The following is a 16,998-nucleotide window of genomic DNA, read 5'->3' as shown; positions in this document are numbered from 1 at the left end:
CCATGCAGACATGACCTAGAGGTTCTCCGGCCAATAACCAACAGCGGGATCTGGATACCCATGTTGGCTCCCACATGTTCCATGATGATCTCATCGGATGAACCACGATGTCGAGGATTCAGTCAATCCCGTATTCAATTCCCTTTATCTAGCGGTATTGTACTTTCCCGAGATTCGGTCGTCGGTATGCCGATACCTTGTTCAATCTCGTTACCAGCAAGTCTCTTTACTTGTTCCGTAACACATCATCCCGTGATCAACCCCTTGGTCACATTATGCACATTATGATGTTGTACTACCGAGTGGGCCCAGAGATACCTCTTCGTTTACACGGAGTGACAAATCCCAGTCTCGATTCATGCCAACCCAACAAACACTTTCGGAGATACCTGTAGTGCACCTTTATAGCCACCCAGTTACGTTGTGACGTTTGGCACACGCAGAGCATTCCTACGGTATTCGGGAGTTGCACAATCTCATGGTCTAAGGAAAAGATACTTGACATTAGAAAAGCTTTAGCATACGAACTACACGATCTTTGTGCTAGGCTTAGGATTGGGTCTTATCCATCACATCATTCTGCTAATGATGCGATCCCGTTATCAACGACATCCAATGTCCATGGTCAGGAAACCGTAACCATCTATTGATCAACGAGCTAGTCAACTAAAGGCTTACTAGGGACATGGTGTTGTCTATGTACCCACACATGTATCTGAGTTTCCTATCAATACAATTATAGCATGGATAATAAACGATTATCATGAACAAGGAATAATAATAACTAATTTATTATTGCCTCTAGGGCATATTTCCAACAGTCTCCCACTTGCACTAGAGTCAATAATCTAGTTCACGTCGCCATGTGATTGACACTGATAGGTCACATCGCCATGTGACCAACATCCAAAGAGTTTACTAGTGTCTAAACTAGTTCACATCACCATGTGATTATGTCTCAATGAGTTCTGGGGTTTGATCATGTTTTGCTTGTGAGAGAGGCTTTAGTCAACGGGTCTGCAACATTCAGATCCGTATGTACTTCGCAATTCTCTATGTCATATTGTAAATGCTGCTTCCACGCTCCACTTGAAGCTATTCCAAATGGTTGCTCCACTATACGTATCCGGTTTGCTACTCAGAGTCATTCGGATAGGTGTTAAAGCTTGCATCGACGTAACCCTTTACGCCGAACTCTTTATTACCTCCATAATCGAGAAACATTTCCTTATTCCTCTAAGGATAATTTTGACCGCTGTCCAATGATCCGTTCCTGGATCATTCTTGTACCCCTTGAGTGACTCATGGCAAGGCACACTTCCGGTGCGGTACACAGCATAGCATACTATAGAGCCTATGTCTGAAGCATAGGGGATGACCTTCGTCCTTACTCTCTCTTCTGTCGTGGTCGAGCTTTAACTCTTAACTTCATACCTTACAACTCAGGCAAGAACTCCTTCTTTGACTGATCCATCTTGAACACCTTCAAGATCATGTCAAGGTATGTGCTCATTTGAGAGTACTTATTAAGCGTTTTTTTATCTATCCTTATAGATCTTCATGCTCAACGTTCAAGTAGCTTAATCCAGGTTTTCCATTGAAAAACACTTTTCAAATAATCCTATATGCTCTACATCATTTCTGATCAACAACAACCTATACTTATCAGAAATTATATAGTGCTCCCACTCACTTCTTTGGAAATACAAGTTTCTCATAAACTTTGTATAAACCCAAAATCTTGGACCATCTCATCAAAGCGTACATTCCAACTCCGAGATGCTTACTCCAGTCCTTAGAAGGATCACTGGAGCTTTGCATACTTATTAGCATCTTTCAATATTGACAAAAAACCTTCTGGTTGTATCACATACAACCTTTCCTCAAGAATAACATCGAGGAAACAATGTTTTGACATCCTATCTGCAAGATTTCATAAATCATGCAGTAACTGCTAACATAATCCCAACAGACTCTTAGAATCGCTATGAGTGAGAAAGTCTCATCGTAGTCAGCTCCTTGAACTTGTCAGAAAACATCTTAACGACAAGTCGAGCTTTCTTAATGGTGACACTTTACCATCATTGTCCGTCTTCTTCCAAAATCCATCTGTACCCAACAGCCTCTACGACCATCAAGTAGTTCTTCCAAAGTCATGGATCCTTTCTCGGATTTTATGGCCTCGAGCCATTCGTCGAAATCCGGGCCCACCATCGCTTCTCCATAGCTCGTAGGTTCATTGTTGTCTAGCAACATGACCTCTAAGACAGGATTGCATACCACTCTGAAGTAGTACGCATCCTTGTCACCCTACGAGGTACGGTAGTGACTTGATCCGAAACTTCATGATCACTATCATAAGCTTCTACTTCAATTGGTGTAGGCGCCACAGGAACAACTTCCTGTGCCCTACTACACACTAGTTGAAGTGACGGTTCAATAACCTCATCAAGTCTCCACCATCCTCCCACTCAATTCTTTCGAGAGAAACTTTTCCTCGAGAAAGGACCTGATTCCAGAAACAATTACTTTTGCTTCCGGATCTGAGATAGGAGGTACACCCAACCATTTTGGGTATCCTATGAAGATGTATTTATCCGTTTTCGAGCTTATCACGATGAAACTTTTTCACATAAGCGTCGCAGCCCCAAACTTTTAAGAAACGACAACTTAGGTTTCTCCAAACCATAGTTCAAACGGTGTCGTCTCAACAGAATTACGTGGTGCCCTATTAAAGTGAGTGCGGTTGTCTCTAATGCCTAACCCATGAATGATAGTCGTAATTCGATAAGAGACATCATGGTACGCACCATATCCAATAGGGTGCAACTATGATGTTCGGACACACCATCACACTATGGTGTTCCAGGCGGTATTAATTGTGAAACAATTTCCACAATGTCTTAATTGCGTGCCAAAGCTCGTAACTCAAATACTCATCTCTATGATCATATCATAGACATTTTATCCTCTTGTCACAATGATCTTCAACTTCACTCTGAAATTACTTGAACCATTCAATAATTCAGACTTGTGTTTCATCAAGTAAATATACTCAGTATCTACTTAAATCATCCGTGAAGTAAGAACATAACGATATTCACTGCATGCCTCAGCACTCATTGGACTGCACACATCAAAGTGTGTTACTTCCAACAAGTTGCTATCTTGTTCCATCTTACTAAAAACGAGGCTTTTCAGTCATCTTGCCTATGTGGTATGATTTGCATATCTCAAGTGATTCAAAATCAAGTAAGTCCAAATGATCCATCTGCATGGAGTTTCTTCATGCGTATACACCAATAGACATGGTTTGCATGTCTCAAACTTTTCAAAAACGAGTGAGTCCAAAGATCCATCAACATGGAGCTTCTTCATGCGTTTTACACCAATATGACTTACATGGCAGTGCCACAAGTCAGTGGTACTATCATTACTATCTTATATCTTTTGGCATGAAAATGTGTATCACTACGATCGAGATTCAACAAACCATTCCTTTTAGGTGCAAGACCATTGAAGGTATTATTCAAATAAACAGAGTAATCATTATTCTCCTTAAATGAATAACCGTATTGCGATAGACATAATCCAATCATGTATATGCTCAACGCAAACACCAAATAACAATTATTTAGGTTTAATACCAATCTCGATGGTAGAGGGAGCGTGCGATGCTTGATCACATCAACCTTGGAGACACTTCCAACACATATCGTCAGCTCACCTTTAGCTAGTCTCCGTTTATTCTGTAGCTTTTATTTCGAGTTACTAACACTTAGCAACCGAACCGGTATCTAATACCCTGGTGCTACTAGGAGAACTAGTAAAGTACACATTAACATAATGTATATCAAATATACTTCTATCGACCTTTGCCAGCCTTCTTATCTACCAAGTATCTAGGGTAGTTCTGCTTCAGTGTCCGTTCCCTCATTACAGAAGCACTTAGTCTCGGGTTTGGGTTCAACCCTGGGTTTCTTCACTAGAGCAGCAATTGATTTGTCGTTTCATGAAGTATCCCTTCTTGCCCTTGCCCTTCTTGAAACTAGTGGTTTCACTAACCATCAACAATTGATGCTCCTTCTTGATTTCTACTTTTGCGGTGTCAAACATCGCGAATACTTCAAGGATCATCATATCTATCCCTGATATGTTATAGTTCATCACGAAGCTCTAGCAGCTTGGTGGTAATGACTTTGGAGAAACATCACTATCTCATCTGGAAGATCAACTTCCACTCGATTCAAGTGATTGTTGTACTCAGATAATCTGAGTACAAGCTCAAGGATTGAGATCTTCTCCCTTAGTTTGTAGGCTAGAAAACTCGTCGGAGGTCTCATACCTCTTGACGTGGGCACGAGCCTGAAATCCCAATTTCATCCCTCGAAACATCTCATATGTTCCGCGATGTTTCGAAAACGTCTTTGCTGCCTCAACTCTAAACCGTTTAACTGAACTATCATGTAGTTATCAAAACGTGCATGTCCGATGTTCGCAACATCCACAGATGACGTTTGGGGTTCAGCACACTGAGCAGTGCATTAAGGACATAAGCTTTCTACTGCCCGCATAATCGGTATTGTCAACTTTCAACTATATTTTCTCTAGGAACATATCTAAATAGTGGAACTAAAGCGCGAGCTTACAACATAACTTGCAAAGATCTTTTGACTATGTTCAGGATAATTAAGTTCATCTCATGAACTCCCATTCAGATAGACATCCCTCTAGTCATCTAAGTGATTACATGATCCGAGTCAACTAGGCCGTGTCCGATCATCACGTGAGACGGACTAGTCATCATCGGTGAACATCTTCATGTTGATCGTATCCCCCATACGACTCATGCTTGACCTTTCGGTCTCTTGTGTTCCGAGGCCATGTCTGTACATGCTAGGCTCGTCAAGTTAACCTAAGTGTTTCGCGTGTATAAATCTGGCTTACACCCATTGTATGTGAACGTAAGAATCTATCACACCCGATCATCACGTGGTGCTTCGAAACGACGAACTTTCGCAATGGTGCACAGTTAGGGGGAACACTTTCTTGAAATTTTAATGAGGGATCATCTTATTTACTACCGTCGTTCTAAGCAAATAAGATGTATAAACATGATAAACATCACATGCAATCAAATAGTGACATGATATGGCCAATATCATTTTGCTCCTTTTGATCTCCATCTTCGAGGCTCCATGATCATCATCGTCACCGGCATGACACCATGATCTCCATCATCATGATCTCCATCATCGTGTCTCCATGAAGTTGTCTCGCCAGCTTATTACTTCTACTACTATGGCTACCGGTTAGCAATAAAGTAAAGTAATTACATGGCGTTTGTTCAATGACACGCAGGTCATACAATAAATTAAGACAACTCCTATGGCTCCTGCCGGTTGTCATACTCATCGACATGCAAGTCGTGATTCCTATTACAAGAACATGATCAATCTCATACATCACATATCATTCATCACATTCTTCTTGGCCATATCACATCACATAGCATACCCTGCAAAACAAGTTAGACGTCCTCTAATTGTTGTTTGCATGTTTTACGTGGCTGCTATGGGTTTCTAGCAAGAACGTTTCTTACCTACGCAAAAACCACAACGTGATATGTCAATTGCTATTTACCCTTCATAAGGACCCTTTTCATCGAATCCGATCCGACTAAAGTGGGAGAGATTGGCACCCGCTAGCCACCTTATGCAACAAGTGCATGTCAGTCGGTGGAACCTGTCTCACGTAAGTGTACGTGTAAGGTCGGTCCGGGCCGCTTCATCCCACAATGCCGCCGAATCAAGATTGGACTAGTAACGGTAAGCATATTGAACAAAATCAACGCCCACAACTACTTTGTGTTCTACTCATGCAAAGAATCTACGCATAGACCTAGCTCATGATGCCACTGTTGGGGAACGTAGCAGAAATTCAAAATTTTCCTACGTGTCACCAAGATCTATCTATGGAGAAACCAGCAACGAGGGGAAGGAGAGTGCATCTACATACCCTTGTAGATTGCTAAGCGGAAGCGTTCAAGTGAACGGGGTTGATGGAGTCGTACTCGTCGTGATCCAAATCACCGATGATCCAAGTGCCGAAAGGACGGCACCTCCGCGTTCAACACACGTACAGCCCAGTGACGTCTCCCATGCCTTGATCCAGCAAGGAGAGAGGGAGAGGTTGAGGAAGACTCTATCTAGCATCAGCACGACGGCGTGGTGGTGGTGGAGGAGCGTGGTAGTACTGTAGGGCTTCGCCAAGCACCGCGAGAGAGGAGGAGGACTTGGGAGAGGGGTAGGGCTGCGCTAGAACTTGGGGTGCGGCTGCCCTCCCACCCCTCCACTATTTATAGTTGGGAGAGAGGGGGGCCGGCCCCCCTAGATCCCATCTAGGGTTGGGGGCGGCGGCCAAGGGGGGAGGAGTGCCTCCCAAGTCAAGTGGAGGCCCTCCCCCTTAGGGTTTCCCCTCTCCCATGCGCATGGGCCTTGGGGGGGCTGGTGCCCCTGGCCCATTAAGGCTAGGGCACCCCCTATAGCCCATGTTGCTGTATTGGACGTGGTGGAACAATTTCTAGACCTCTGGACCCCTTCGGAATCCTCCGGAACCTTCTGGAAGCTTCCCGGTACAATACCGAAAAAAACCGAACTTTTCCAGGAACCCGAACAACAACTTTCCATATATAAATCTTTACCTCCAGACCATTCCGGAACTCCTCGTGACATCCGGGATCTCATTCGGGACTCCGAACAACATTCAGTAACCACATACAAACTTCCTTTATAACCCTAGCGTCATTGAACCTTAAGTGTGTAGACCCTACGGGTTCGGGAACCATGCAGACATGACCTAGACATTCTCCGGCCAATAACCAACAGCGGGATCTAGATACCCATGTTGGCTCCCACATGTTCCACGATGATCTCATTCGATGAACCATGATGTCGAGGATTCAGTCAATCCCGTATTCAATTCCCTTTATCTAGCGGTATTGTACTTGCCCGAGATTCGATCGTCGGTATGCCGATACCTTGTTCAATCTCGTTACCGGCAAGTCTCTTTACTCGTTCCGTAACACATCATCCCGTGATCAACCCCTTGGTCACATTGTGCACATTATGATGAAGTCCTACCGAGTGGGCCCAGAGATACCTCTCCGTTTACACGGAGTGACAAATCCCAGTCTCGATTCATTCCAACCCAACAGACACTTTCGGAGATACCTGTAGTTGCACCTTTATAGCCACCCAGTTACGTTGTGATGTTTGATACACCCAAAGCATTCATACGGTATCCGGGAGTTGCACAATCTCATGGTCTAAGGAAAAGATACTTGACATTAGAAAAGCTTTAGCATACGAACTACACGATCTTTGTGCTAGGCTTAGGATTGGGTCTTATCCATCACATCATTCTTCTAATGATGTGATCCCGTTATCAACGACATCCAATGTCCATGGTCAGGAAATCGTAATCATCTATTGATCAACGAGCTAGTCAACTAGAGGCTTACTAGGGACATGGTGTTGTCTATGTACCCACACATGTATCTGAGTTTCCTATCAATACAATTATAGCATGGATAATAAACGATTACCATGAACAAGGAATAATAATAACTAATTTATTATTGCCTCTAGGGCATATTTCCAACAGTATATTCATGGGCCAGTCCGAACAGCTGCCGCATACAAGGAAGAATCCACAAGACTTGGCGATCAAGACAACGACTCCTCCCCCACCGGCGTATTCGGCTAGGACTCTTGTTATCCTAGGCCTCTGGTGCATTATATAAATCAGGGCCAGGCTAGTCGATAGACATATACAACAACAATCATACCATAGGCTAGCTTCTACGGTTTAGCCTCTCTGATCTCGTGGTAGATCAACTCTTATACTACCCATACTAGTAGACAGCCCGTGCGTTGCCACGGGCTTTGTAAAATTTGTAGTGGTTGCATATCGAATTTTATATGGACAGAAAGGATAGCCAATAACACAAAAAAATGAGTTAAAGTCCCCTTCACTTGCAATGTATTTCGATAAAAAAATCGACCGTATAATAGAAAGACTTATCATATCTGATTCACAAAATAAAGAAGGGGCTACAAAAACATTGAACTCTTTATTGTGCTCTCTATTACAAATGATAATAACACTTGAATGCCTTTATTATTTATGCTTAAGATATCATCTCACAAAAGCAAGTGTATTGTTATTATCCATTAATTGAAGACAAACACATGGAGTATTTTGCTCCCTTTAAACAAATGTTCGAACAAGTTACAACCAGAAACTCAATTTCATAAAAAAAGAACTTGCTTGCAATATGCAAAAGCCTATATTCTAGAACATGCAATTCACCATTTAGGTACTACTGCAACAAAACACATCTTCTAGAACATGTTACTATCTTGGGAGAGGTAAATACATCAATCTTTGATAACATTTATTGTTAAAAAATTGTGTATACATTTATTTGTATTTTTATAATATTGTGATAAATCCATTGATGATTTTCTTCTAGTTTGTTTGAGCGGTGTAACGCCTGATTTGGTGTATCGATTCAAAAGTAACTCACATGAGACTCAAAAGGAAATGTGTGTTGTAGTGTGAAGTCTGACATAAACCGACCGAAGGGAAAGCCTAATTTGGTATACACAGTCGGATTGAGGAGAAAACAAGTCTATAAGATTAGTCCTATAAATTGTTCATTATTCTATTAGCAACTAAAATAGAGAGATGGATAGATATATAGAGAAACAATACCTAATCAGAGCCCCCAAACATCGTGAGGCAATATAAAATGTCTGAAAAAATATAGTTCTCTGAAATATTGCAAGGGAGCCCCAAGACATTGACATTCTAAATTGCATAGAGCTTAAATGCTTAATACAATCATGCTCCTCCATTCTGAGCCAATCCACCTAACGTGGACTACTTCATTAATACATGCAATCATTCTAGATAGCCTACAAAACAAGAGGTAAAAGTCAGTAAATATTGTACAAATAAATTTTTTAGTTGGATTGAAAGGCTAAAATTAAAAATCAACAAATATATGCAGGGTTATTTCATACTGCTAGTTTATTGGGCAGCATTAATCTCCTTGTCGGCATATAATGTATAATCCAAAATCATATTACCAATTTTGGGGCAACTTTATACTACTTGCGAATATAAAGAATATGATTAACTAACAAATATTGGATTGTAACAGATGTGAAAAAAATACTTCTATGCTTCAACGAATCATATGGTGTGAGTATCGCCTGAAAGCTTTTAGGATAAATATAAGGATAGAAGGCTGTTTTGTTCAAGGAAACAGAATGACTCTCCTTACACCAAGTCTAAGTTCATCATCATTCATCATTGTTACATGTATAAAACGGGGAAATACACAATGAATAAGAGGAATAAGGATAAAGAGCTGTTAACTTCATCGCACTGTTCATCGCACTGGAGCAGCCACACACTTGTACCCGGCACTACTGCGTGTCAATGCAGATTAGAGAGATATATAGTTTAGGATCCAGAGATGGAAGAAGATACCTGGGCCGACACTGCTCTCATTGATTCAAAAATCCCTAGGACCATCCCCCAGCAGCGGGCCCACTCATCCTCTTCAAGGATGCCTACCGCCTTGTGCTACTCCTTTTCTCGCTTATCTCCACCGGCGCTCACCTTTCTGCTGGTGCCATCCGTGATGCCCTTTGTCTGACAACAAAAATAATTTGTTGTGAATATATATTGCCAATTAGGCATGAACAATCATTGCAAACTCAAAATTCGATTACTGTAAAAGAAGGAGCTCGGTATCCACAGCCTCGTGCCCATGTCCTCTCCCCACCATGGCCTCACGCCACCCCGCCATGGTCCCGCCCCACAACCAACTTCGTCGGTATCACAGAGATCGATGTCGTTGCTGGCGTCCATCCTCGGCGACGACGACCTGGCATGGCTCTAGGCCAAGGCGTTTGCCGAGGCAAAGAATCTCTGCCTGGCCGCCTAGAAGGGCATGCAGCTGGCGGCCAAGCTGCCGTCCAAGCACACTCCACCTGTGGTCTTCCTGCAGGTCGTATTGTGGCTGAAGATACTAAAGATACCAAAGATAAACGCAGGAACTTTAAAAAGATCATCTCAACAAGGTATGCAAGTAATTTCTTTTGGGTGTTTGAATTGCCACATCCTGGGTTTTGTTTTCAGTCCATTATATATTCTAGGGACAAACTTCATCTCATTTCATAGACCAAATAATAGTTATCTAATAATAGTTATCTAATACATCTTGGAATTCATTGAATATGAAGCGATAGAAAAGGATAAAACAAAGCCAGACCTTCATTGAATTGTTAGGAATTATGGCGCAGACTCAGACTGAAGCTTTCTAACAGAAGTAACAAATCTCAACGAATGGCAAGCTGCGGTGAACCAATCAAACAAGTGTTTTCCTTAACTTTCAATGCCCAAGAAATAATACATATATATATATGACACTCGCACGAAAGCAAAACTTTCAATCTTGAATTAGGATCAATCCTTGTTGGCCATGAGGATATCACTCAACTTTGAGCTATGTCTGACCCTCCTTGAGTGACATTCCATAGAAATTCCCATACACCTTTGGTCATTTAAACGAAACAGATAATAACACAAACCTACAAAAGAACCAGCGAAACTCCCTTGAGAATAGAGAAACAGGAAGCATGAGAGGCAAAACGAGAGGGAGAGGGCTCAAAGAGAGGATCTTCTCTTTGTCACATCAACGACATCCGCTCGAGCCACATCTCACCGGAATCAGCCAAACGTACACCGATAAAGAAGAAACGATCAACAACATATGTGAAAAAGGTCCAACGCCTTGCAAAATTTTGGTAGCTACTTCAGTAGTGAACTATATGTTCTGGTTTCAGAGATAAATGCTAACTTCAGTTCCATGGGATGACTCTCAATGCCAAGTTCAGTACTCTCATGCAATTGAAGTCGGAATATACAATATTGTCCAATGGTTGTCCAAAATGCTAGTTCCGGTTCCATGACATACAACACAAATGATACAAGTAAAGCAGGGTTTGAGACAAAATACAGTAATCAAACATAGAAATGCACGGCCTAGAAATATGTAGAAGCATTCATGAAACAAGTAGTACTAAGGCTGGCAGTCTGGCACTATATCATAACCTCACTGAAATCCAATAAAGTAGTACCAAACTTTTGCTTACGGACTTCCAATGAAGCACTTTATTCCAAAATCCCAATATAGGAACTTTTTGTAAGATAATAAAATGCTTTTGACAGCCAAGCAGCCTCTTCTGTATGCTAACTACGGGTATCAGCCAAATTGTAGTTTGAGGCAAGCATATGAAAAGAAAGAAACCTATTCGAATCAAGCTGAAACAAATGTATCTTTTAAGAAGAAGTTGTTTTTGGTTGACATGACAAGATCCACGATATGCACATATATTTTTATTTTGCAACGAAACCAACGCACCATGTAAAGAACTCAGGTAGACACTTTACAAAAAGAGAAGACATGCAGAACTCATTTCATCCCCTCTGTGCGGCAGACATGAATCAAAAATTTAAAATCTTGAACTATGATAGGCATAATGGCTACAGCTAAGCATCATCCATATAATTAATCATGAAGGCAAAATCTAAAACAATGACTAAATAAAAAATACAGTAATCAAACATAGAAATGCACGGCCTAGAAATATGTAGAAGCATTCATGAAACAAGTAGTACTAAGGCTGGCAGTCTGGCACTATATCATAACCTCACTGAAATCCAATGAAGCAGTACCAAACTTTTGCTTACGGACTTCCAATGAAGCACTTTATTCCAAAATCCCAATATAGGAACTTTTTATAAGATAATAAAATTCTTTTGGCAGCCAAGCAGCCTCTTCTGTATGCTAACTACGGGTATCAGCAAATCAATACTCATTCCACAAAAGATAAATTGTATGCCTCCTTAGAAAAGCACCATATTCAAATATTTATCCAAAAAATTTCTAAAATATGCAGGTTGTGACTTGGAAGTAATGCCTGAAAATTCACTTTATCAAGAATCACAAGAGGAGCAGCAAGTCAAGAAACTGTCCTGTACTCTGCAATACCAAGAGGACAGTTAGAAGCTGTGCATTTATCTTCACCAGATTATCACTGATGTGAAGATACTCATATGGAGATTAAAAAGAAAATGCATACCCATCCCGATTTCAAGGGTTCCTTCCTCCATGTCGACATTGCCATTTGCAATGACCATCTTTCTGAAATATAAAAGCCTGACATACCAACATCAACAGAGTAGGCTAAGCTAACATAATACATTTCAAATCAAATAAATCCCTAGATGTACACTTGCTTCCGACGATCCCTGCAAATAGAAGGAACACAAATGAGAGATGGATATACATAAATAGCAAGATCAGGACGAGATTAATGCATCATTATCTTGGGAGCTTGGAGGGAGAGAGGCTGACGGACCAGATCTAGGACTCCACAGGTGCGATAGTAGAAGATGCGATGTCGTAGTGCGAGGTCGTGAGCAGCGGTTCTTCCTCCTCGACGCCGGCTGCGCACACAACCCAGTTGCTGCCGCACTGATAGGGACAATCTAATCCATCCTCTGCCATGTCGTCGTCTTCTGCGCCGCTACTCCTAAACTGGTGATCAAGACTTATCGGGATAACATGATTAATTGAGCACCTAAGTATGACAATATGGTTGTTAGAGATTCAACGAGAGTAAACATATATGGTCTATGTTCTGGAGATAATCGTGTCAGGCAGATAAAACTTGTAGTTAAGTATTATTTTTTATGCATCAGTAAATTACAGGGTTAATATAAGCATTTGATATGGCAAGAAACAATCGTGAACAAGGCTATAAATGTATTGATCGAAGAACCATGTTTATAGATTTCTGAATGAAAGCCGTGGTGATAGAGTGCTTTATAGACGGATTTAGTTCTGCTGCTATCATCTTTAGCTTTGAAGCATATTTAGTAAGTGAATGAAAAGTAAATGAACGTTAAAAATGATCTTTGTAAATTGTAGTTTGAGGCAAGCATATGAAAAGAAAGAAACCTATTCGAATCAAGCTGAACAAATGTATCTTTTAAGAAGAAGTTGTTTTTGGTTGACATGACAAGATCCACGATATGCACATATATTTTTATTTTGCAACGAAACCAACGCACCATGTAAAGAACTCAGGTAGACACTTTACAAAAAGAGAAGACATGCAGAACTCATTTCATCCCCTCTGTGCGGCAGACATGAATCAAAAATTTAAAATCTTGAACTATGACAGGCAAAATGGCTACAGCTAAGCATCATCCATATAATTAATCGTGAAGGCAAAATCTAAAACAATGACTAAAGTAGTAGATTACTATAATCCATGGTAAAGGCATTCATGTTAATCAGACAGTAGGTGAAACTAACCCTTAACCTACAAATAACAAATTCAAAGTGGCAATCGATGAGCTAGTGCATGAAAAGCTTTTCTAAACTTTTTGATAGAAGCTTCAATGAGAATAGAGTTTGAAGTCCTGTACCAGATGGTTCACGCTGCCGTTTAGTGCAACCAGCGGGCCGTAGCGTGTTGCTGGCGCCGGTCACCAGGGCATTGCAAAGAACACCAATTCAGGATGTGTCCTCTGCATCTTTCCACCGTTGCCTACCAAGTTAAAGTAAAGAAAGAGAATATTGTGAAACTTTCTAGCCTGACATTTCCCTCGTAAATCATCATTCTAAGATGAGTGCCAGGTATCAGAAGAGCCAAACATCAATGAGAAGAAATCAACAACTATTACAAATCCTTTCAAAATTCCCAAATCACGAACCACATGCCCCAAAACAACCAATCTCCAGTTCTCCACCAAAATCTCTCAGCACATCAAAATTATAAAATCACGTTACCTACATGTTAGGTTATACCTCAGCTTACCATGACAGTATCTTGAACAGGAGATACAGTTTCATATCAACCGATCTTGGCTTCCCTGAACATTGAATTTGCAGCTCTAACTTCTGCAAAGGAATTCAGAGTAGCCTTGTTAGTTCATTTTCTGTAAAAGTTTGCCAAGCTACAATCCATTAATTCAATCGGATTTGCACCAATTTATTTGATAGATAACACTATAACAAACACTTTTTTACAAATTATAAAAAATAAAGTTATTTATTTTGTTTTCAAATTTCATATTCCTTTTTAACTTTACTTACTTAGTCACACTTACACTGAATTTTGTTAGTGCACAATAGCGCACTGAACAGTTATGCACAAACTGAAAAAGAGCAAAGCATATACAGTTCTCTCATCAACTGGGTGCCCAAGAATAAGATAAGAAAAATGTCATTTTAAAAAAGAAAATGAAATGTTCTGTAACGAGTAGTTACACTAACAATAACGGAGCACAAAAGCATAACTGAATAAATTTAGGAACACCTTAAACTTGTTCCTCCTTTTTTAGGTCTATTTACTCAAATCAGATTTGCATTGAGTTTTAAGTACTATACAACAAACATTTCTCCACAAATTAGAATTTCAACTTTACTTGTTCAGTAACACAAAATTGCACTCAATGCACAACAGGATAAACGATAACAATGCCCTGATATTTTCAATTCTACGCAGAGGAGAACTTTGTAAATACTTCTTCATACATATAATTTGTAGGATAATACTCATTTACTACAGTTTATACTGGAAAGTAAAATGGAAATTGAACAAATATTCAAGAGGAAACAGTTGTGGAACCTAAAGTTAATTCACTGAAAAAGTATGATGTGATGTTGTACACTAACTGATTTCTCTGTTCATCTCCTTGCTTGTACATACTACACAGTATATATTCATAAATTAGATGGAGGAAAAGAAACCGTATACATAATATTGGAAGCCGAAAACAAAATCTACATAATTTCCCATTTATGTACTCTCTTCGCCTTCATCCATGCCACCGCGCTACTGTAAGTTAATTATGATTTAGCTAGCACTAACTCTTTTAGAGAATGATAATTAACTTATTTAGCTCATTCTTATGTGTAGTGCAATCTGCCATAACCAACAACGTCAAAATGGAGGATATAACCTTTTAGTAGCAGGAGAACTTGTAGTGGGCCTTTTTCTCCGATATGCATCGTACAGTGCACTTCTCCTAGGCATCATATATATACAGGAAAAAGTAAGATACAAATTAAATGAAATACAGAACAGATTACAGAAAAATATAGGAATGTATGAATGTCCATTGCCCGCACCAGCAACTATTGAATATCTGAATCAAAATCAAGAAATTAAACTGATGGGAAAAAATGTAGATCAAGTAGAAAGATTGAAGCGGGGATCATAAGGAGACGAACTGAAAAGAACGGCAAGGTGCCATTATGCAGTTTCTGAGAAGAATACAAATGACCAGATTTCGACAATACATAAGTAACTGAAGTCAAAAGGATATAATTTGTATGAAGATAAGTCTAAGATGTAGCTAAATTTGGTATGTGCTTATAACTGTGATGATACACAGAATCTCTGATTTATAAAGATGTTAGCTAATAATAGAATAAGAGAAACATTATAAACTGAGTACAGAAAGTTTATAAACAGAACCTTATAAACTACTCCCTCGTCCCATAACATAAGGATGTTAGCTAATAATAAGAATAAGAGATACATTTTTTTCTATTGTAACAGTTTAGCTCAATTCAAAATTGTTTGATTGTTCATTGCTCTTGAAGGACAAATTTTCTATTCAAATCAACATAAATTCCTCACTGTATCACAAAAAGTAAGAAATGCTTTTTTGGGAAAACCTAAACTTATTTGATTTAACCAACTGGAAAAAAAACAGATTGATCAAATTAATTGGAGCAATTTCCAATAGACTCGAAAATCACCTATTCTGATATGTTTGCTCTGTATTAACAGTCAAACAATTTGCTTGATGGATGCACTTCATCGTAAATTAGGTGCTATACTCGATGGATGCACTTCATCTAAAAGCTACAATAATAATCCGGAATTAGACCGGGAACTTGCATTGGGCGGTAAGGGAAGACTGCAGTTTTTGCACGGAGAGGATCCAGTCATGTGCAAACTAACCGGAAATTTTCTGTGCACACCTACATCCTAGTGTATCATCTTTATCAGATTAAATCATCAAAGCAATGCTATCTAACAAGTAAGCGGAGAGAATGTTGATTGCATAAGATCAGCAAGACTGTCACTGAAGGCGAGTATATATAGGTCACAAAGAAAAAATTGTGGCGGATGGTTGCATAAGTTTAGTGTCGAGGAAGCCGCAATGCTGACCTAGATACGCTGCAACAGAAGGTGGAGGTGACTACCTGCAGACCACCATGCATCAGAGAAAATGGAATCAATAGGGGGCGGCTGCACTAAACTTGACCAAGCACATCAGACTCCTGAAAAATAACATTTTATTAGGAATTCATCAGAAGTAGCATAAACCTATGGTTATGAAATACAGACCACTATTGAGACTGGACACCTTAAATATTACTAATTCATGAAATGGACTATTAAACATGGCGTCTGTAATCTATGAAATAGTGCTTATTCACATCAAAAATTGAAAGCATGACAGACTATCTAGCAAGGATTGAAGAGTTAGAAGCTTATAAGAACATTTTTTCTGAAGTTTTGATGGTCCATTGACATCTACCAGCAAATACTAATTGCACAGAATAGTAGTTGGTGCATGAATAACAACCAGTGGAGATCCCACTTGTGTTCGTGAATGAATTGCATTGCATAAGGACAGCTGCAATAGCATCGGGGCATCAACGACAGAAGGCCAAGACCAGAGAGAGACCGGAGCGCTACCAAGGTCAAAATCATATATGTGCACGCGCAGCGGTGAAGAGGACGGGAGCAACAGCAAGCCTACAAAGCCCTCGGGCTGGAGCGGCGCGAATCCTGAAGGTGTGGCCGGAGGAAAAGACACGGGCGGGGG

General features: G+C 40.2%; 2 long non-coding RNA genes across 2 annotated transcripts; both read right to left on the bottom strand.

Annotated features, from left to right (window-relative positions):
* Positions 1-12,019: 12,019 nt before the first annotated feature.
* On the bottom strand, positions 12,020-12,662 carry LOC119336036. The gene is made up of 3 exons (XR_005162174.1): positions 12,501-12,662; positions 12,222-12,390; positions 12,020-12,121 (listed from the first exon to the last, which is right to left on the bottom strand). It is a non-coding gene; the product is annotated as an uncharacterized LOC119336036 (long non-coding RNA).
* A 950-nt stretch (positions 12,663-13,612) lies between these two features.
* LOC119335482 lies at positions 13,613-15,702 on the bottom strand. The gene is made up of 3 exons (XR_005161890.1): positions 15,115-15,702; positions 13,968-14,050; positions 13,613-13,697 (listed from the first exon to the last, which is right to left on the bottom strand). It is a non-coding gene; the product is annotated as an uncharacterized LOC119335482 (long non-coding RNA).
* Positions 15,703-16,998: the final 1,296 nt, after the last annotated feature.

This window comes from Triticum dicoccoides, chromosome 7B (genome assembly GCF_002162155.2).
Source record: "Triticum dicoccoides isolate Atlit2015 ecotype Zavitan chromosome 7B, WEW_v2.0, whole genome shotgun sequence".
Classification (NCBI taxonomy): domain Eukaryota; kingdom Viridiplantae; phylum Streptophyta; class Magnoliopsida; order Poales; family Poaceae; genus Triticum; species Triticum dicoccoides.
Note: the sequence above shows the minus strand (reverse complement) of the source record. Positions and strands in the feature narration are given on the sequence as shown.